Here is a 21202-nt window from a genome sequence, read left to right as displayed (position 1 = left end):
TCTACAGTACTAGCATCAAGCACATCAGTACGTGGCATCAACAGGTTAGTGTTCATCACGAACGTGGTTTTGCAGTCAGTGCAATGTTTACAAATGCGGAGTTGGTAGATGCCCATTTCATGTATGGATTAGCAAGGGGCAATAGCCGTGGCGCAGTACGTTTGTATCGAGACAGATTTCCAGAACGAAGGTGTCACGACAGGAAGACGTTCGAAGCAATTGATCGTCGTCTTAGGGAGCACGGAACATTCCAGCCTATGACTCGCGACTGGGGAAGACCTAGAAAGACGAGGACACCTGCAATGGACGAGGCAATTCTTCGTGCAGTTGACGATAACCCTAATGTCAGCGTCAGAGAAGTTGCTGCCGTACAAGATAACGTTGACCACATCACTGTATGGAGAGTGCTACGGGAGAACCAGTTGTTTCCGTACCATGTACAGCGTGTGCAGGCACTATCAGCAGCTGATTGGCCTCCACGGGTACACTTCTGCGAATGGTTCATCCAACAATGTGTCAATCCTCATTTCAGTGCAAATGTTCTCTTTACGATGAGGCTTCATTCCAACGTGATCAAATTGTAAATTTTCACAATCAACATGTGTGGGCTGACGAGAATCCGCACGCAATTGTGCAATCACGTCATCAACACAGATTTTCTGTGAACGTTTGGGCAGACATTGTTGGTGATGTCTTGATTGGGCCCCATGTTCTTCCACCTACGCTCAATGGAGCACGTTATCATGATTTCATTCGGGATATGCTGCTAGAACATGTGCCTTTACAAGTACGACACAACATGTGGTTCATGCACGATGGAGCTCCTGCACATTTCAGTCGAAGTGTTCGTATGCTTCTCAACAACAGATTCGGTGACCTATGGATTGGTAGAGGCGGACCAATTCCATGGCCTCCACACTCTCCTGACCTCAACCCTCTTGACCTTCATTTACGGGGGCATTTGAAATCTCTTGTCTACGCAACCCCGGTACCAAATGTAGAGACTCTTCGTGCTCGTATTGTGGACGGCTGTGATACAATACGCCATTCTCCAGGGCTGCATCAGCGCATCAGGGAGTCCATGCGGCGGAGGGTGGATGCATGTATCCTCGCTAACGGAGGACATTTTGAACATTTCCTGTAACAAAGTGTTTGAAGTCACGCTGGTACGTTCTGTTGCTGTGTGTTTCCATTGCATGATTAATGTGATTTGAAGAGAAGTAATAAAATGAGCTCTAACATGGAAAGTAAGCGTTTCCGGACACATGTGCACATAACATATTTTCTTTCTTTGTGTGTGAGGAATGTTTCCTGAAAGGTTGGCCGTACCTTTTTGTAACACCCTGTATAATTACTAGGGGGATCTGCCTATATCCATTTTGCACTTAAAAATGTGCTACAGCTTGAAACTGGACAGTAGCAGTGAGCCGTGTGCGGCTTGCGTTGGTGCCATTGGTAGGTAGGCATCATGTAATAGGAATAGTGGCGTCTCGTTTCCTTCTTCTGTTTATTGGCGCCACTACGTTTGCTAGCGTTGTCTGTCAGAGTATGAGCAGCTGCGTTTATCGATATCTAGTACCCATACTATCTTTGGAAGGACGTGAAGTGTTTTCCGGGTCGTGTGTGTCGGTAGTGTAGTTGGGATGGAGCAGCAAAGAGGTCCGGCAGCGAGAGGACATGCCGGGCTGCTGGCGGCATGCAGGCACTGCTAGATAGAAGGGCTGTAGTTGCGAGGGCCACAACCTCGTTGTCCACCAGACCCAGGACGTTGAGCTGAGTGGACATTAATCTAGTAGTGAAACCTCCACTATTTTGTGATCACTCTGTTTGTTCGTGTGTTGCTGCTCGCAGGGTCGTTGTGAGACGACAGCAACAAGTGGAGCGTGTCGAGTTGGCGGGATCTTTTAGCCGTCTTCTATTGCCTGTTATTAATTTTTGAATTTTGTGTTATTATTGGTGAAGTGCAACTAGCGGTATTTTATTGCCTAGTGGTCGCTAACGCCCCAGTTATCTGCCCTGGAGGTTAGCGTATTTTTGCGGCAGTGTACTTTTCCTCGTCTTGCCGATGCTGTCTGGCATGACGTAGACAGCCTCCTTGATTGCGGTGTGGTTTACGGTTTCTTTTGTCTACCTTGGTTCTGCCTTTCTATGCCTTAAGCATCGGATTCTGAAGACGCAGTGCTGTCTGTCACTTCGCCCTCGCTTGAATTATTCCGTTGTTGTACTGGTTATCACACGTTAAATGGATTTGGTAAGAGCATTGATCGGCGTTTAAACTGTGCCTAGTTTGAGTTGCCATCCTGTTAGGTGAGCATAGCTCTTGGCTGTCTGTCTCACCGATTATGCAGCTGTAGGGACTTTTCTCAGGTCGATCCTTGGAGCACTGTCTGTGGATCACTCCCTTCTTTATTTGGTATGATTGTCAATTGTTTAAAAATGATATTTTGCTTAAATTATTCCTATTGCTCGTGGCCTTCAGCCGACAAATAATTTTGAATTCTTTCTTAATAAGGCTTTCAGCAGCCATCAGTGTAGCTTATGTTAGTCAATTATTTAAAAGGATTTTTTAAAAATTGTTTCCTTAAATAAAGTGTATGTGTTTATTGTGCAACCAACGGTAAGTGATTAGGTCCCGTTCACACCTTTACCTGCTTTCATTAAGTCCCACGTTCATGCAGTAAATAAATTACATATTTTTAATGAAACAGCGTGGTGGAAATATGTTTCTTCAAGTTGTACATGTGTAATTCAGCCTTTACTAAACAAAGGTTTTCGGTCGCCAAAGAGAGTCAACGGCCTCTGACTCAGCTAGTGTGCATGTGTAATGTTATCGAAGACGATGTCGGAACAAAAACTTCAACCGATCGTTCCTGGTTTCGTTTCATCCTACGAGCTGGACTCTAAAGCCCGAAAGCAAACGGGAAGTCTCTGGTATCTGTCGTTGCCTGCGGTGCCTGTTTATTTTCTCTGATGAAAGGAGGGCGACGTTGCTGGCGAAGTTCTTGTTATGTTGACAGTCTGAAACAAGATGTAAAGAACAAAGGGTGTAATATGCAGGTGCTGAAATGAGCTGCGCAGCGTCACTTCAGGTACACACGTGTTCTGTGTAGCGTCAACGGATTCTCCTTGCAGGTATGCTCATCTCGACACTTCCTTGGCAGTTTTCTGTGTATGTCGTCGTTGCTCACTGGGTACTGTAGTAAAGCAGCCTTTCCATGTTATACCTATATATTCGTGTTCACTTCCTCGAATAATTGTACATAATACTGTTCCAAACAAATCACGGAACCTAGCAATTCATTCAAAACAATATATGTCGAAACTCTTTTTTTAATATGTAGATTTATGCATTCAATTATACTGATTGTTTTAGGCAGAATTTACAATATCGATTCAATCTCGCAAGAAAAAAATGTAGTTCCATTAACATTGCATATAAAATATATTTGTTGCTAATTGTGATAAAAATTCGTGTAGATAGAATCAATTTATTACTCGGATGGGGCTCGCAACTAAAGGTAAACTATATACTGAAAAGAAACCTTTGTGACTGATTACAACTGTGCGCCTTTTCGGGTCTTAAACGCTCATTACTGCTCCTACTCAAAGTCGGGGAACAATGCATAGGATCAACGAGACAGTGAATTACACGAAACATAGTTGTAAGTATTGCCTTATTTACACTCGGTTTGTCGTTGTTGAATACCCCTATGCGAACTACAGTATTTAAAGACATCTCTCGAAATTTGTAGCTAGTTATCTGGGATAATTGTCTTTCACATTCTTCCTCTTTTTCTGGTACTAAAATTTTTGACAAAAATCATATGGAAGCGAAATATGCTCTTTGCATTGCGAGTCAGATCAACAGCTGTTTACTGAGGCGGATGGTGCATTCCAGCCTGCCGATGGAAAATTTGCAGTACAGTCATGATACCATAACTTTACCTCTTACTGTCCACTGTGAGACAACTTTCTGGTTGTTTACGCTTGACCTGCTTGAAAACTGTGATTCTATCGCGGAAGACGTTGTGTACCATTAGACAATAAGAGGTAAACAATTCGGCATCCTTAGCCTAATGCAAGATGTCTTTTCATCCTGCCAGTAAATTCTTCCTTCCATTAGCTGTTGTAGTTTGGACATTTCCTAACAAATCCTAAAATGAAGACGAACCGCCTTCAGTTACAAACGTGATTCCATTACAATGTACGATGAATTACGAGCACTGGGGACTGGTCTTCAGGTTCTTTGACAGTCTACATCGATTATTTTTCCAGATATAGGTTAATTCTGGTCCTGGTAAGATTACAGTGATATATTACAAAGCGGGCACATTGTGAATACAGGGCTACAAAACTAATGGTTCAAATGGCTCTGAGCACTGTGGGAATTAACATCTGAGGTCATCAGTCCCACAGAACTTAGAACTACTTAAACCTAACTAACCAAAGGACATTACACACTTCCATGCCCGAGGCAAGACTCGAACCTGCGACCGTAGTAGTCGCGCAGTTCCAGACTGAAGCGCCTAGAACCCCTCGGCCACATTGGTCGGCACGAAACTAACACAAATTCAAAAAATAACTTGCTTTTCCAGTGGTGGATACACTGTTTTTGAAGTACAATGTGAGTAAACATGTTTGTGTGCCTATATACACTTTTCGTTCTACGGCATATTTTGTAAAAAAAATAAGTCACGGAAGAAACTGACAGAAATGGATAAAATTACATTTCTTTAACGTAATAGCTTGCTCGTCTACTGCAGTAATTAAATTAATTCATTTACAATGTCCTGACCGGTATCAAGTATGCCCTGTTATCTACGGATAGCGTAGATTCCTGGAAGCAACAAGCGTTCTCTATGAGCCGGATACGCTGTTTACAGTTTTCCATTGGATGTGTTTTCGCTATGCGATAACGACAATTTCACACTGAATCGAAAAGAAAACAGACGCTGTCTTACGATGGGAGTTCAAGCTACATATAGGTTAGTGTGTAAGAAATACTACACAAGTACTCTTCGTTTGCTTACTCCGTTTGTGTTTTCTGATTGTCGTTAGCCAAATTTACAATAGTGTGATATTTTATGCTTGTTTTTGAACATACAGTATGAATATTCTTAACCCTCGGAAATAAAGTTTGTTCGAGTACTGACACGCTATTGAGTACTCGTGCAAATTATAATCAACCATTTGCTGGGGCATTATAAAACGTTCTTGGCTCATCTACTCTTGCAACGTGTAGAAGTATAAAGCCTAAAAAGCATTTACGTTTCCGTGTTTGGCGATCTGCCTCACCAGTATTTTACGAATTCAATAAACTGCTGTTGCTGTAACTCGCAACGATTATTTTTCCTTTCCAAATGATCTTTTTCTCAAAAAATGTAGTGCAATAAAAAGAAGAATGTGAAAGACAGTTATCCCAGGTAACTAGCTACAAATACTGGGAGATGTCTTAAAATACTGTAGCTCGTACATGGATATTCAACTCCATGACAAATCGAGTGCAAATAAAAGTTCCGAGACTTGATTTTATTGCTGGCGTCTAATCGACGTCAGCGCAGCAACTCGGTGGTAGCTTGAACTATCAATTGTAAACAACAGATGTGCTTTTGGCCAGTCAATTGTGAGCAGGCAGTGTTAAACTGTGGACGCACGGCCATAGTGTGCCAACGTTGCTGTGTCACAAACGGCAATGGAAATCGTCTCTAAATCGACTGTTCAAGACGTGATGCACAATGTTTTGAATAAAAGAAAAGTGCCTGCAAAGTGTGGCCCACTCACCTTCACTCCTGAACTAAAACCGTGTCACGCGGACGCATGGTGTGACTTGATTGGAATACAAAACGCGGACAATTCTTTTCCGGAAAAAATTGTCACGGGTGACAGAAGTTGTTTTCAATGTGAACCTACCACTACACGTCAAAGTGCAGAAATTCACGTGAAGGGTCAACACTTTGATGAATTACCCGACATTCAAGTTAATGTGACGCGCAAGTTGGTCAACATCTCAAATAAGTACTTTTCTGATAGTTACACTTAGTTGTATGAAATTTCTCTACTTTGTACGCAAATGAGGTGAGACTATGTAGAACACCTGGAGCATTAAAACCACCATCTTAACTCTGCTCTATTTTTTATTAACCCAGTATCGAGACCTTTTGGGCTGATGGGGTACTTCACTAGTTGTCTCTCCTCTAGTATATACAGACGTTCACATTTGACCACAACTTTTATTTGGTTAAAGACAAAACGTAAGATTTTTCTAAAGTGAAACCCTTCCATTTATCCGCTTAGTGGCTCAGTACGTCGAGAAAATGAAATTTGGTAGACCAAGTCTTGTATTGGAAGGAAGAGAAGGCATTAATGATAAAGCACAAAGTCGGATTGGGGAAGTATAGGAAAGGAAATCGACCGTGTCCTTTCAGAGGAACCATCCTGGAATTTATCTTAAGGGGGGTAGGCAGTCAAACGGTCCGACTTGGAGCAGGAGAGGCACCACAGGACATTTTAATTTCCACTGTCTATACTTTTACAAATAAATTCATAAAACTTTAACAGCATGACCAGGAAGGATTCAGGATTCATACTCATAGCAGTGGAAGCTCAAAAACGTAACAAAACACATTTTTTTACATGTGAAATTTCATCATTTTTTCGCTTACTACTGGCTGCGTTTGTTGCTATAGGTACACTTTTCTTCTTAAGTAAGAGATTCTTCGATGACTTTTGCACAGCATACAAACCATAGTTACAGGTGTATGAAACTCTAGAAGTTATGTAATTTATGAAAAAATGAATGAACTGTTACATTTTAAACTTCATGTTTAGAAAAAACTCAAGTTTTATAGTTAATTATCTCAATTTTTTCCACAGTTTTTTAATAGATTTGGAAAATTCTAGAGTTTCATACACCTGTAACTACTGTTTGCATGCTATGAAAAATTCATCGAAGAATCTCTCTTACTTAGGAAGAAAAGTGTACCTATAGCAACAAATGCAGCCAGTAATAACTGAAAAAATGATGAAATTTCACATGTAAAAAAAAGGTATTTTGCTACGTTTTTGAACTTCCACTGCGATGAGTATGAGTCCTCAATCCTTCCTGGTCATGATGACAAAGTTTTATGAATTTATTTGTAAAAGTATAGACAGTAGAAATTAAAATGTCCTGCGGTGACTCTCCTGCTCCAAGTCGGCCCGTTTGACGTCCTATCCCCCTTAAGCGATATTAGAAAATGACGAGATAACTGATTCTGGGTGATAGGACGGGGATTTGGACTGTCGTGCTCCCGACCTCACTCTGTTGTCCTGTGTGACGTACGCATAGGAGTTTGGTGGTACTGCTGCCTAAATGCTAAAGGATCGTAATTGCTAGTAGCATCATCTTCTCTGGACTACATGGGTGCACGTTGTCCCTGCGGAATGCGGCTATGAGCGCGAGACGCGGTGCTGTGCCGTGCAGCGGCGCGGCGTTACCTGTGCGGCTGCGAGGTGCGGGCTGCTGCTGCTGCTGCTGCTGCTGCTGCTGCTGGCTGCGCCGGCTGATCCCGACGGCTGCGGCGCGCGACTGAGCGACCGCCACCGGCACAGCTGGTAGCGCGCGGTCCGCCGCGGCCTTCTGCGCACGCGCAGTTCGCCGCCCACGCCACCGGCTCCCCGCCTCACGCGAATCCTCCGGTTCCCGTTGCCCTGCACTCGCAAGTCGCCTGTCCGGGCACGTACCGCGTGCATATGCAAGGCCTCATCAGACTGCACGCTTTTAGGAATAGCGGCAGACAGAAAAGGAACAGCCTGAGAGGTCGATTCGTCATACACATCAATCTTCATTCCGCAAACCACCGTGTGATGTGTGGCGAGGGGTGCATAGTTTACACCATCACCCCCATCTACTCCTATTGCGTTCACACATGGCATGCGGAAAGGAAGACTGTCGGTATCCCTCCCGTATACACTGAAAAAAAAGTGAAGCACCCAGAATGGGAGGAGGAAACAAAATGGAACGTCACTAGTCGAGAGTATGTGATATTACTTCAGTGATTACAAAAATCGAACAAAATTTACGAATAACTTGGCAGGAAACTTCATAGTATGGGCAACCATAGCCACGATAAATCAGGTTGAATAAGCCGGCCTGAGTGGCCGTGCGGTTTTAGGCGCTACAGTCTGGAGCCGGGCGGCCGCTACGGTCGCAGGTTCGAATCCTGCCTCGGGCATGGATGTGCGTGATGGCCTTAGGTTAGTTAGATTTAATTAGTTCTAAGTTCTAGGCGCCTGATGACCTCAGAAGTTAAGTCGCATAGTGCTCAGAGCCATTTGAACCAGGTTGAAAAATAAAACCCCACCAGCAGTAAAATGCTTTTATTCTAATGCACTATTGGTTTCACGGCACTTATCATTGCATATTCAGGTGCATATGTACACACATCAAAAAAAACTTTTGCATCACCCAGGTTCCCAGAACTCCTGAAGATAGACGTTGACTATGGATATTATATCACAGACACAGTTTCTTTGACTGTTCAGAGATGTCACTAAACCCACCCAAATATGAGCACCGCCTGTTAGTCGGAGGGGGTCCGGCACCGATCAGTTATAGTCATTCCACCAGGAAGGAGGTACACGGCTCGCGTTGCCTGTAATTCTGCCATGCCTAGACGATTAATAACGTGGTTCGATCGCGTCCGCATTGTTACTTTGTGCCAGGAAGGGCTCTCAAAAAGGGAAGCGTCAAGGCGTATCGGAGTGAACGAAAGCTATGTTCAAATGTGTGAAATCTTATGGGACTTAATTGCTAAGGTCATAAGTCCCTAAGCTTACTCACTACTTACCCTAAATTACCCTAAGGACAAGCACAAACACCCATGCCGGACGGAGGACTCAAACCTCCGCCGGGATCAGCCGCACAGTCTGACTGCAGCGCCTGAGACCGCTCGGCTAATCCCGCGCGGCCAAAGCAATGTTGTTCGGACATGGACGAGATGCAGAGAGACAGGAACTGTCAATGACTTGCCCCGCTCAGGCCGCCCAAGTGCTACTACTGCAGTGGATGACCGCTACCTACGGATTATGGCTCGAAGGAACCCCGACAGCAACGTCACCATGTTGAATAATGCTTTTCGTGCAGCCACAGGAAGTCGTGTTACTACTCAAATTGTGCGCAATACCCTGCATGATGCGCAACTTCACTCCCGACGTCCATGGCAAGGTTCATCTTTGCAACCACGGCACTATGCAGCGCGGCACAGATGGACCCAAAAACATGCCGAATTTATCGCTCAGGATTGGCTTGACGTTCTCTTCACTGTCTCGCATACGCCTTCAACCAGACAATCGTCGGAGACATGTTGGAGGCAGCCCGGTCAGGCTGAACTCCTAAGACACACTGTCCAACGAATGCAGCAAGGTGGAGGTTCCCTGCTGTTTTGCGGTGGCATTATGTGGGGCCGACGTACGCCGCTGGTGGTCATGGAACGCGCCGTAACGGCTGTACGCTTCGTGAATGCCATCCTCCGACGGATACTGCGCAACCATATCGGCGGAATATTGGAGAGGCATTCGTCTTCATGGACGACAATTCGCGCCCCCATCGTGCACATCTTGTGAATGACTTCCTTCAGGATAACGACATCGCTCGGCTAGAGTGGCCAGCATGTTCTCCAGTTATGAACCCTATCGCACGTGCCTGGGATGGATGGAAAAGGGCTGTTTATGGACGATGTGACCCACCAACCATTCTGAGGGATCTAGGCCGAATCGCAGTTGAGGAGTAGGATAATCTGGACCGATAGTGTCTGGATAAACTTGTGGATAGTATGCCACGACGAATACAGGCATGCATCAATGCAAGAGGACGTGCTACTGGGTATTAGAGGTTCCGATGTATACAGCAGTCTGGACCACGAGCTCTGAAGGTCTCGCTTTGTGGTGGTGCAACATGCAATGTGTCGTTTTCATGAGCAATAAAAAGGGCGGAAATGATGTTTATGTTGATCTCTATTCCAATTTTCTGTAGAGGTTCCGGAACTCTCGGAGCCGAGGTGATGCAAAACTTTTTTTATATGAGTATATATATAAGTGGAAAAATAATCATGCAGAAAAATAAATGGTCCCAAACCAAAGATGAAACCATAATGAAAAAGGTGCTCACTGGAGTCGGTCATGATATGCATAATGCGAGAAAAAACAACGTTCATAGTCAGTCCTATGCAATAGATTACCCGAGAAAATGCGTTTGTCCTCCAAGTAATATTATGGCGGGGAACGCTCTCATAAAATCTCTCTCTCTCTCTCTCTCTCTCTCTCTCTCTCTCTCTCTCTCTCTCTCTCTCTCTGTTCGAACAGGCTTCGGAAGGCTCAACGGTACCGACCGACAGCCATGTCACACCGCTCTACGGCCGTTTCAGTGTTCGTGACTGGAGCCGCTGCATCCCAGTAAAGCAGCTCCTCCGTTGGCTTCTCATGAGCTGAATGCACCCCGCTTGCCAACAGCGCTTGGCAGATACAGACGGTCATCCATACAAGAGTTAGCCAAGAACGACAACGATTAGCTTCGGTGATCTCTTAACTCCGGTAATCTCTTTGGAATCGGTGTTACCACTGCGGCAAGGCTGTTAGCGTAAAAGCTATGGAAAAGCGCAAAAGACAATGAAGATGAATTTTGCGTAGTGCCAGAATGAATAAGAAGGAGATGTATAACATGACATCTAGGTGACAGTCGACCAGCTAAAAAGCTTTTGCCGCCGTAATAACAGTATGTCAAGGAAAATGGACTGCAGTGTAACTGTCCCATCCAAACCTGAAATACAAAATGATACTGTAACAAGCAGCAGTAATCATGACCTGAAGGTTTAGGTAGCAAACCAAATAACCTGTAGAGCGCACGAAAATTAGACAGGCTGGAAGAGAAAATACTAATCTGTAGCGTAGCAACGTCAATAAGTAAACTGATGGTTCAAATGGCTCTAAGCACTATGGGACTTAACATCTGAGGTCATCAGTCGCCTAGACTTAGAACTAATTAAAAATAACTAACCTAAGGACATCACACACATCCATGCCCGAGGCAGGATTCGAACCTGCGACCGCAGCAGAAGCGCGGTTCTGGACTGAAGCGCCTAGAACTGCTCGGCCACAGCGGAATCTTAAAATTAACTATCATTAATACCATGCATTAACATTTAAGCACTTATCGGCGGAAACCCACTTATGATAGCTTACAAACTGCAATACCAAACATCTTTACGTAAAACTACTATGAAGAGTTTTCCCTTTCCTTTCTTTCTTAAAAAGCACAGTTTGTGAAATGACGATTGGGCCCACACACCATTAATACCACACAGCTGCACATGCAGCTCATGCCTTGGGTAAGGAGTAATGCATTTAACAAATAGGGAGGGCGCAGTAACCGTCCAAGCAGAACATGCTATGCAAAATTACAACTATTCAGCAAGTCTCTTGTTTCTCACGATATGCAACCAGAGAAGTCCAAATATGAGATTGAAATCGAGACCACGTCTGCATTACGTTTCACTGTCAGTAACTGCCCGCAGCGGATGACCACTTCCTCAGTCCACCGTACACTGCCAAGAGCCACTCGCCCCACACTCTACCAGCCTGCACACGCCGCTCCAATACGCAGCCTGCGCGTACCGCCAGTTCTCCATAGAGGGTGCGGTACGCACTTCCCTGGGATTATCTGCCCAATGGCAAATTCGAAATGTGGCGGCGAACCGCCACCAGATATGGAGCTACAAAATAACATAAAATAATTCCATAACTTTATTTTAAGAGTTCATAAATGAAATTTTATTACCCTTCGTACAAGACCTCCTCGTGCTAGAGTTTCAGGGATGACTAGAAACAGAAAAGGACCAGTCTGAAAGAAGATTGGTCACCTCCGTTGTGCCGTGCGGCTAGCCGCGCGGTCTAACGCGCTGCTTCCCGAGCGGGAAGACGTGCCGGTCCCTGGCACGAATCCGTCCGGCGGACTAGTGTCGAGGTCCGCTGTACCGGCCAGCCTGTGGATGGTTTCTAAGGCGGTTTTCTATCTGCCTCAGCGAATGCGGCCTGGTTCCCCTTATTCAGCCTCAGTTACACTATGTCGGCAATTGCTGTGCAAACAGTCTCCACCTACGCGTACACCATAATTACTCTACCACACAAACATCATTTGGGGTTACACTCGTCTGGTATGAGACCTTCGCGTGGAAGGGGGGGGGGGGGGGGGGGCGGTCCCCAGGTGGGGCCGAAGCGCACAATAACCCTGGGTTCAGTGTAGGGCGGCGGTGGGGTGGAGTGGACTGCTGTGGCCTGTTGTGGGGTTGTGAACCATTGAGGGCTATGGCGGGACGAAGCGTCTCCGTCCCTTCTAGGTCCCCAATTTAATACACACACACACACACACACACACACACACACACACACACACACACACACACACACCTCCGTTGTAACGTCCCCCACTACAGTTTACTGGGCATTTCCGTGACTCAAAGTGATCAAACCAACCCGTGACAAATAGTGCAGCTCTTCTTCGAAGCTCTTCTTCGAATCTTTTCTATCTCTTCTGTTCTTTAATACAAAGTGTAACGTGTCCCAGACCAAGGTAAATTCCTCAGTTTAAAAGCCGAGAGTTTCGTAAGTTCCTTCTCTCAACTGTCGTAACTCCAGTAAGTCTAACAGCTGCCCTCACTACGTCTAGCTTTATGTGGTCGTTCCACTTTGAATCACGCAGAAGACATGAATATTATAACTGATTCCAGTGACTAATCACCAACTTTTGACCAAACTATTTCGGATTTAGACACAATTAGTGACAGGCGAGCCTGAGCGATTATGGGCGTGGCTGACTAGACCATCGATGTGACAGCCGCGTCAATGTCGCTGGCCAGGGGCCTTGAGCGTGTGGGCCAGCACTGGCAATGAGAGCGCCGGACCAGCGCCACCCGTAGAGTTCCCACAAGGCTGTTGTTGAGGACTGCACCTCATCAGCGGAAGGAGCAATCCTTATGCTTATGCTTCGTTTTGATGATGTTTTTTAAATGAATGAAATTATAGTAACTTATAAAAAAATCTCCGTCCGAACGGCCCATCAAGGCCCAACGGTATCGACCGGCCGCAGTGTCATCCTCAGCACACAGGCGTCACTGGATGCGGATATGGAGTGGCATGTGGTCAGCACACCGCTCTCCCGGCTGTAAGTCAGTTTACGGGACCGGAGCCGCTACTTCTCAATCAAGTAGCTCCTCAGTTTGCCTCACAAGTGCTAAGTGCACCCCACTTGCCAACAGCTCTCGGCAGAGCGGATGATCACCCATCCAAGCGCTAGCCCAGTCCGACAGCGCTTAACTTCGGTGATCTGGTGATACCACTGCGGTAAGACCGTTGGCTATGTAGTAACTTATGGTATGAGTAAATTAATAAATGATTGCTGAATCAAAATAATAAATGCGAACATCACTGTGTTTGGCATAGGTAAATGCAGCTTTGAAAGTGACACGCTATAGAGCCAATAGCTTTAATGTAGCTCAAAATGCGTAGTTTTGTCTCAATTTTTCTGTATTTGGATAGTAAAAGTGCACGATCTGAAGGTAGAATGGGGGGGGGGGGGGAGGGGCGGATATATAGGGACTGTACGTGCACATTAAGGAAGGGTGCATGAACCAGTGGTTACGTGAGTCGAATTTGTGTGCTATGTGAGTCGGCAAGTTTAGTAGAAGTTAGCGGATTCTGGGCACAGTGTTCATCTTTGTACAATTCAGTGCAGAAACGCAAGTTTCAGACTTAGTGAAAAATAGCGTGGAGTAACACGGAAGTCTGAATTATTCGTGTGGCGTACAGCGGCGGCCTTAGCGGAGTTTTCGTGCAGTGGCACCAGACTGGCGATTTAGAATGAACAGTCGGAATTTTGCATTTTTTTTGTTGGTGACGGTCTTGAAATCTACAGAATTATATTACAAAAGACTAAAGGTTAGTCGGGAAGGTAAACCAGTCTCATGGAATCTTATGGTAGACAACATACCCTTGTGCCCACTTTGTGCAGTAGTCATCCGATATTTGCTGTCGCACTTCGTTAAATAAACTGATTACTAAATTCTCGTGTGTCGCCTGGGCGTCACTTCCTGTATCTTAATATTGACAGGAGTCACAAGCAGAGACTGAGTGGAAAGGAGTGCGACCATGTACGATCGCTGCCCGAAAGTCTAGATAATCGAGAGCCAAACCATTTAGCAGCTACACGTCGTTCCAGCAGCCTTGGTGCTGAAAAGAACTGTCTGATCATAGTATCTGGACAAGCATTAGTGGACATTAATGTGGGATGTGTCCATGGCTTGAGCTCTGCTGGGGTCATTTTAAGTGACGTGTCTGAATATCTGTGGAGGAATAGCAGCCTATTCTTCCTCAAGAACAAAAACCAGAGAAGGTCTTGGACGCTGGGGTCTGGATTGACCTATTTTCTAATGCAGCCCAAAGGCATTCCATCGGGTTCAAGTAGGAACCCCTGGCAGTCTATCCCATTTAAAATGTCACAGATGTTGCTTTGACAAGGTGTATTGTGAAGCTTCTACAAACAGTTATTGTCTCCGAAGTGTTCCTCTACTGTATTCAGTTCGCAGTGCCGTAAAATGTCTTCACACCCCTCGGCGTTATTGCTTTCTTAGGCGCAATTAGCGTACCACTTCTCAACCAGGAAAAACATCCTCATATCGTAACACCACCTCATCCATAATTCACTGTTGGCGCCACACATGATGGCAGGTACGTTCTCCAGAAATTCGCCAAACCAGAACCCTTCTATTGGACTGATACAGGGTATAATGTGATTCATGAATCCATATCAGTGTTTCCAGTCATCCACTGCCCAGTGCCGCTGATCTTTACTCCACCTCAAGCGTAGTTTAGCACTGACTAGACCTGTGTGGCTTACGAGGAGAGGCTCGACATCGTACTTCATCTTTTCAACTCCCTGTGGACAGTCGTCGTGCTGGCTGGACTGCTGGTAGCAATTTGGAACTCACGAGTGATCCCTTTCGCTCTTTTTATGCGATATTCGACATCATCCTTCGCAAAGTTCGACTGTTCCTGGCCGACAGTGCATGGGGTCTGCCTGGTCTTAATTTAACTTTCGTTGTTCCTTCGCATTTTGACTTCACAATCACATCCCCAAAAATCAACTAGGGTAGTTCTAAAAGCGTTTGAATCTCTCTGATGGGTTTGTTACTCAAGTGACATCCAACAGCTAGCCAGCCCACGCTCGACGTCACTGAGCTCTCCTGTCCAACCCTTTCACCTCTTACTGCTTCTCTACTAGCCGGCTTGCCTCGCGTGACATCTGGCGGTCAGTTCCGCATTACACAGACAGTGTATGCATCGTAAACAGCAATGCTTTACCGCACTAACTCTAGATGCGCAGGGCGCTATCTCGTATTCTGAAGATGCCTACACACTGTAAAAACTGAGTCCTGTCCTCTGGAAGTCTTCAGTTCGATAGTCGTCCGTGATCAGTCTGAAGAATGACATTCCTATGGTTTTCCCGGTTTCCTCTTCGTAATCTTTTATCTCACTCAGCTCTCAGTCTAGTTTAACAGCCATATGTCGAGTATTACAAAACGATACCCAAAAATTTCAAGGGATTTTAGAGGATGCTTTGAGGAACAAGTTGGGGATAGGAACCCAAACGTCATCCAATGACGCAACAGACCGTAGAAGTTATAGGCGCCGGCGCCCACCGATAGCCGCCCTTGGACACCAAAGTGACGTACGCTGACGGACCGTAGGTGAAACGTCTCACAACGTTGTCACTCAGTCATCGCGACTGATTTCCACGATCGGCAATGGAGAAGATGGAACTAGCCTTGTTTCCTGTGAATCTGAAGGTTTGTTGCCTGGCTGGAAGACTGTTTTGGACATGGGTTTCCATCTGCAGTTTATCTTTCTCCTGGAGCCCTCTCAAATCGCCAACTTTTTCAGTCTACAGGACACAAACTGGAATTGAAAACCAGTGTCAGAAACAATCATCTACCAAGGCAACAGAGCATTCATTCGATAAATAAATAAATGTCGTGTGGCTAGGGCCTCCCGTCTGATAGACCGTTCGCCGGGTGCAAGTCTTTCGATTTGACGCCACTTGCGCGTCGATGGGGATGAAATGATGATGATTAGGACAACACAACACCCAGTCCCTGAGCGGAGAAAGTCTCCGACCCAGCCGTGAATCGATCCCGGACCCTTAGGATTGACATTCTGTCGCGCTGACCACTCAGTTACCGGGGACGGACATTAATTCGATACAACGCCTGTCTACGCAACAACTAGCTCCATCTGGCTAGCAGTCGTGGCACTCATTTGTGATCACTGAACAACAAACATCATTGCGCATGTTCCGCCAAAGGTTCATCAGCGTGCAGCCACGTTTGCTGTGGAAGTAGTGGCCTAGTGGCAAGCGCCGGAGCCTCTAACTTTGACGCTCTGTAGCGTCGCTGGATGACGATTCCGGATACGGCTTCCTATCCTTACCTTGCTCCTCAAGACACCTCCACAGCCCTCGATGTTTGTCGGTATCGTTTTGTAACAACCTGTACAATGGCACTACAAACATACACTTTTAGAAGCCTATTACTTTCAACAATTTGACAGTGGGAAAATATAAATATTTTCTTTTTGCTGATCACATTTTTTTCCCTCAACAATTGTCCATCGTACGAGAAGTATATTTAAAGTGCTGAAATTCCCTATAGTAAACTTCATGTCACCTTAGCTTGTGATTGCCTTAATTGGAGGAAGGCAAAATGTAGTAGCTCTTTCTTTCTGGGTGTGCACACACTCCAATATATAACTGAGAGTGAGTCTCAATAGTCTTAACATCGTTCCTCAAGTACAATGTCTGTTTCTTTAATCTAGGTTACTCACCATAAACAATCCGGTTATAACTCCTTTATTATTTATGCTGTCCCTTGTGTCCGATCATTACCTTTACTATGGAATTTCATCATTTACCTACATATCCTTTCACCTTCCTTTACATGTGATGCAAGTATTCTGACAATACTGTAGTATTATGCTCAGCTGCGGATGTTCTTCCAACAGGATTGTTCGTGAACTTAACTAAGGCCAGAGCACAACAGCCACAAGATGATTAGATTTTATCCAGAAGTTGAATCACCAGAATAATTAATATCAAATTCTTTAAACATGTGCCAAAACTGAATATCTACTGTAAATAAAATTTAAAATAGATCCTGAGCATCACGGCTCCCAGACAAATGTATTTTAAAGCTCAATTAAATGATCAGGATAAATAGTCTTAGTCTCTTACATTTATAGCAAGGCTTGACATCTACTATACGTGAATTTACCATAGAATCCGAGCACAGCCGCTCCAAAAAAGAATCAATTTTAAATAGCAGTTAAAACACCAGAACAGATAATCTCAAAGTCCTTAAATTTATAGGAAGACTCAACATATACTGTACATAAATTCACCACAAGGGCGTTAACAACGGCTCCGAGGAAAACATAATTATCAATTGAAAACAGTAGCGGATTATAGGTTACATTTGCTGGCTCACTAAAATAGCGCGTGAATTTGTCAGGGGGCGAGAAGGACTGCAAAAAAGCCAAATAAACTGATCTCAAATAGCGATCACGGCTAGTAGTGCCCGACGGAGCGTGGACGGCGGGACGGCGGGACGGGGTAAAGGGGAGGGGGCTCGCGGGAGGGGACTGCGTAGCCCAGTTTGGAACGCCGCGCGCACGAGGCTTTTCAAAACAGGCGAGCCCGTAAACAGCGGCCCGCGACGACAGAGGAGGCCAGCTCCCGTGCAGAGCTAATTCCAACCGGTGGGATCCGTCTGCCCCGACCCACTCGCAACCCCCCCCCCCCCCTGCGGGTCCGGGGATTAGAATAGGCCCGAGGTATTCCTGCCTGTCGTAAGAGGCGACTAAAAGGAGTTTCAACCGTTTCGGCCTTCTATGTGATGGTCCCCCTTGGGGTTTGACCTCCATTTTTCAAAATTCTACAGAAGTACGAGCCTTTTGGGGAAGGACACCTTACATGGTGTACCACTGGTCCTAAGTGCACTAAGACCTTGGCACTCAGCATTGCACTGGCGTTGTCACCATACCCATTATTCCTCCAATTGGGCCTAAACGCCTGATGGGTTGTCCAAGTTACGCCCATAGTGCATCTCCATCTGCACCAGCGATCATGATGGACTTTCCATGGCACCAGAAATCCAGCACGGTAGCCAGCCCGTTGTGGTGGGGTCGTCATGTACCCTCTAGGTTGTAGCCCCCTGACAACACAGGGATCGTACTGCCGATACCTGAGCTGCACCCTCCCCACGTTGGCCAAGGAGTAGATGCCCGTCTCCTTGGGGCATCAGGACTCCCGGCAATGGTCATCCTGCCAGGTGGCCCTTGCTGCGGCTGGGTGGCGCCCGTGGGGAGAGCCCCTGGTCGGAGTGGGTGGTATCGGGGCGGACGTTTCGCAGATGAAACGTCAACACGTATCAGGTCGCTCTGCGGCAGAGTCTTCCAAAAGAAAAGGTACCGTTTCTAGTTCTGGTTCTCCTGCCCTTTCCCCCTTGGCCACTCCATGGGAGGAGGGACAGGCCCGCCGGCTTGGGGAGAAGTACTTCCCCCGCTATTTGGTCTGTTCTCGAACCGATGGGGGGACGTTCGCCACCTCCAAGCCCATGTTCTTTGTTCAACACATTGAGGACGTCTTCAGGGAAATCGAGGCTCTCAGCAAGATGTGATCAGGGTCCGTTCTTATCAAGACCACCTCTGCCACACAGTCGGCGGCACTCCAGGCATGCGACCGCCTAGGGGACATCCCAGTATCCATTGTCCCACATCTGGCACTAAATAGGACGCAGGGGGTTATTTTTCATCGTGACCTCCTGCTACAATCTGATGAGGAGCTCAGGGCCAACCTGGAGCGCCGCGGCGTGCATTTCGTCCGGCGAGTCCAGCGCGGCCCCAAAGACCGTCGCATCGACACTGGGGCCTTTATCCTCGCCTTCGAGGGGGATGTTCTCCCGGAGAAGGTAAAGGTGATGTGCTACCGGTGCGACGAGCGACCTTACGTCCCACCTCCTATGCGCTGTTTTAGGTGTTTGCGCTTTGGGCACATGTCGTCCCGTTGTGAGGCTGAGCCCCTTTGTGGCGATTGTGGACGTCCTCTTCGTGAGGAACATACCTGCACCCCACCACCTCGGTGCATTAATTGTCCTGGCGTCCACTCGCCTAGATCCCCAGACTGCCCCGCCTATCAGAAGGAGAAAAAGATACAAGAAATCAAAACTTTGGATCGGCTCTCTTATTCTGAGGCCAGGAAGAAGTATGACCGCCTTCATCCCGTGTCACTGACCACTTCGTTTGCCTCAGTTGTGTCCACTCCTTCCGCTGTATCCTCACCCCTATCCTGTCCCACCTCCGCCTCCTCTGCCCATCAGGGGGCTCTGCCTCCGCCTCCCAAATCCCTCCCTTCCAACTCCTCCTCCCCCGTGGCCCCCACCTCCTCTGCCCCAGGGGCCACGCTTCCTCCTCCTCCTCCTCCCCCCACGCCACCTGAGAAGCGATCCTCTTCTCAGGCGTCCATCGGGGAAACGTTCCGGACCCCAGCTTCCGAGGTCCGGCGTTCCAAAACGGACCCCGCGCGTGAGGACCTTCTTCGGGTCCAGCCCACCATCCCTGTGCCTCCTCGGCCTTCCAGGAAGGCCTCCAAGAAGAAGTCTCTATCCCCCTCTCCACCACGGCGCGTTTCGTCTGACGCTTCATCCGTGAGTCGCTGCTCCCAGCCGTCCTCAGTTTCGCCGGGATGCTCTGCTGCCAGGCGCTCCGCCGGCCTTTTGTCGGCAAATGATGCGGCCCCTCCTACACAATCAGGGACAGCGGCCGCAGCTGGCGACAAGTCGATGGAACTGGATCCGCCTCCCATCGGTTGTAGCGTTGTTCCCTCGCAACCTGGCCCTCCGCGGCCATCGAGGTGACCAGCTCTTCCCCGTCTCGTTCCCCCAACTTTTTGACTAGCAATGGCGTTGTTTCATTGGAACATAAGAGGTATTCGATCTAATCGGGAGGAATTACAACTGCTCCTCCGCCTGCACTGTCCGCTCGTCCTTGGTCTCCAGGAAACCAAGTTGCGCCCGACTGACCGTATTGCCTTTTCCCACTATACCTCGGAGCGGTATGACCTCACCCCTGTGGACGGTATCCCAGCTCATGGTGGGGTCATGTTGCTCGTTCGGGACGATGTCTATTACCATCCCATCCCATTGACCACCCCACTCCAAGCAATAGCTATCCGCATTACTCTTTCTGCTTTTACTTTTTCAGTTTGTACCATCTACACTCCACCGTCATCTGCTGTTAGTCGGGCTGACATGATGCACCTGATCGATCAGCTTCCCCCGCCGTTCTTATTGTTTGGCGACTTCAATGCCCATCATCCTCCTTGGGGCTCTCCTGCATCCTGTCAAAGAGGCTCACTCTTGGCGGATGTCTTCAACAATCTCAATCTTGTCTGCCTCAATACCGGCGCCCCGACTTTCCTCTCGGACTCTACTCATACCTACTCCCACTTGGACCTCTCGATCTGTTCTACCACTCTTGCCCGTCGGTTCGAGTGGTATGTCCTTTCTGACACCTATTCGAGCGACCACTTCCCCTGTGTCGTTCGTCTCCTGCACCACACCCCATCCCCACGTCCTTCGAGCTGGAACATACTGAAAGCTGACTGGGGACTTTACTCCTCCCTGGCGACCTTTCCAGACCACGATTTTCCCAGTTGTGACAGTCAGGTCGAATACCTCACGGCAGTTATTATCAATGCTGCCGAACGTTCCATACCTCGTACTACTTCTTCTTCACGTCGCGTTTCCGTCCCCTGGTGGAACGTGGCTTGTAGGGACGCTATCCGTGCTCGACGACGTGCTTTACGCACCTTTCGCCGCCATCCTACGTTGGCGAATTGTATTGAATACAAACGACTCCGAGCGCAATGCCGTAGAGTCATCAAAGACAGCAAAGAAGCTTGTTGGGCCTCTTTCACGAGCTCCTTTACCAGTTTTACTCCCTCTTCCGTCGTTTGGGGTAGCCTGCGCCGGCTGTCGGGCATTAAGGCCCACTCCCCAGTACCTGGCCTGACCTCAGGTAATGAGGTCCTTGTTGATCCTGTGGCTGTCTCCAACGCCTTTGG

The 21202-nt window shown here is 47.1% G+C and overlaps 1 protein-coding gene across 1 annotated transcript in view; it reads right to left on the bottom strand.

Moving 5' to 3' along the window:
• LOC126457357 (cysteine-rich secretory protein 2-like) overlaps positions 1 to 7562 on the bottom strand; it is a 242711-nt gene extending 235149 nt beyond the window's left edge. Inside the window, exon 1 of the mRNA XM_050093590.1 lies at positions 7477 to 7562. The gene's annotated coding sequence lies outside the window, so the exon portion shown is untranslated. The remainder of the gene's footprint in view (positions 1 to 7476) is intronic.
• Positions 7563 to 21202: the final 13640 nt, after the last annotated feature.

Source organism: Schistocerca serialis, chromosome 2, assembly GCF_023864345.2.
Source record: "Schistocerca serialis cubense isolate TAMUIC-IGC-003099 chromosome 2, iqSchSeri2.2, whole genome shotgun sequence".
In the NCBI taxonomy this organism is placed as follows: domain Eukaryota; kingdom Metazoa; phylum Arthropoda; class Insecta; order Orthoptera; family Acrididae; genus Schistocerca; species Schistocerca serialis.
Note: the sequence above shows the minus strand (reverse complement) of the source record. Positions and strands in the feature narration are given on the sequence as shown.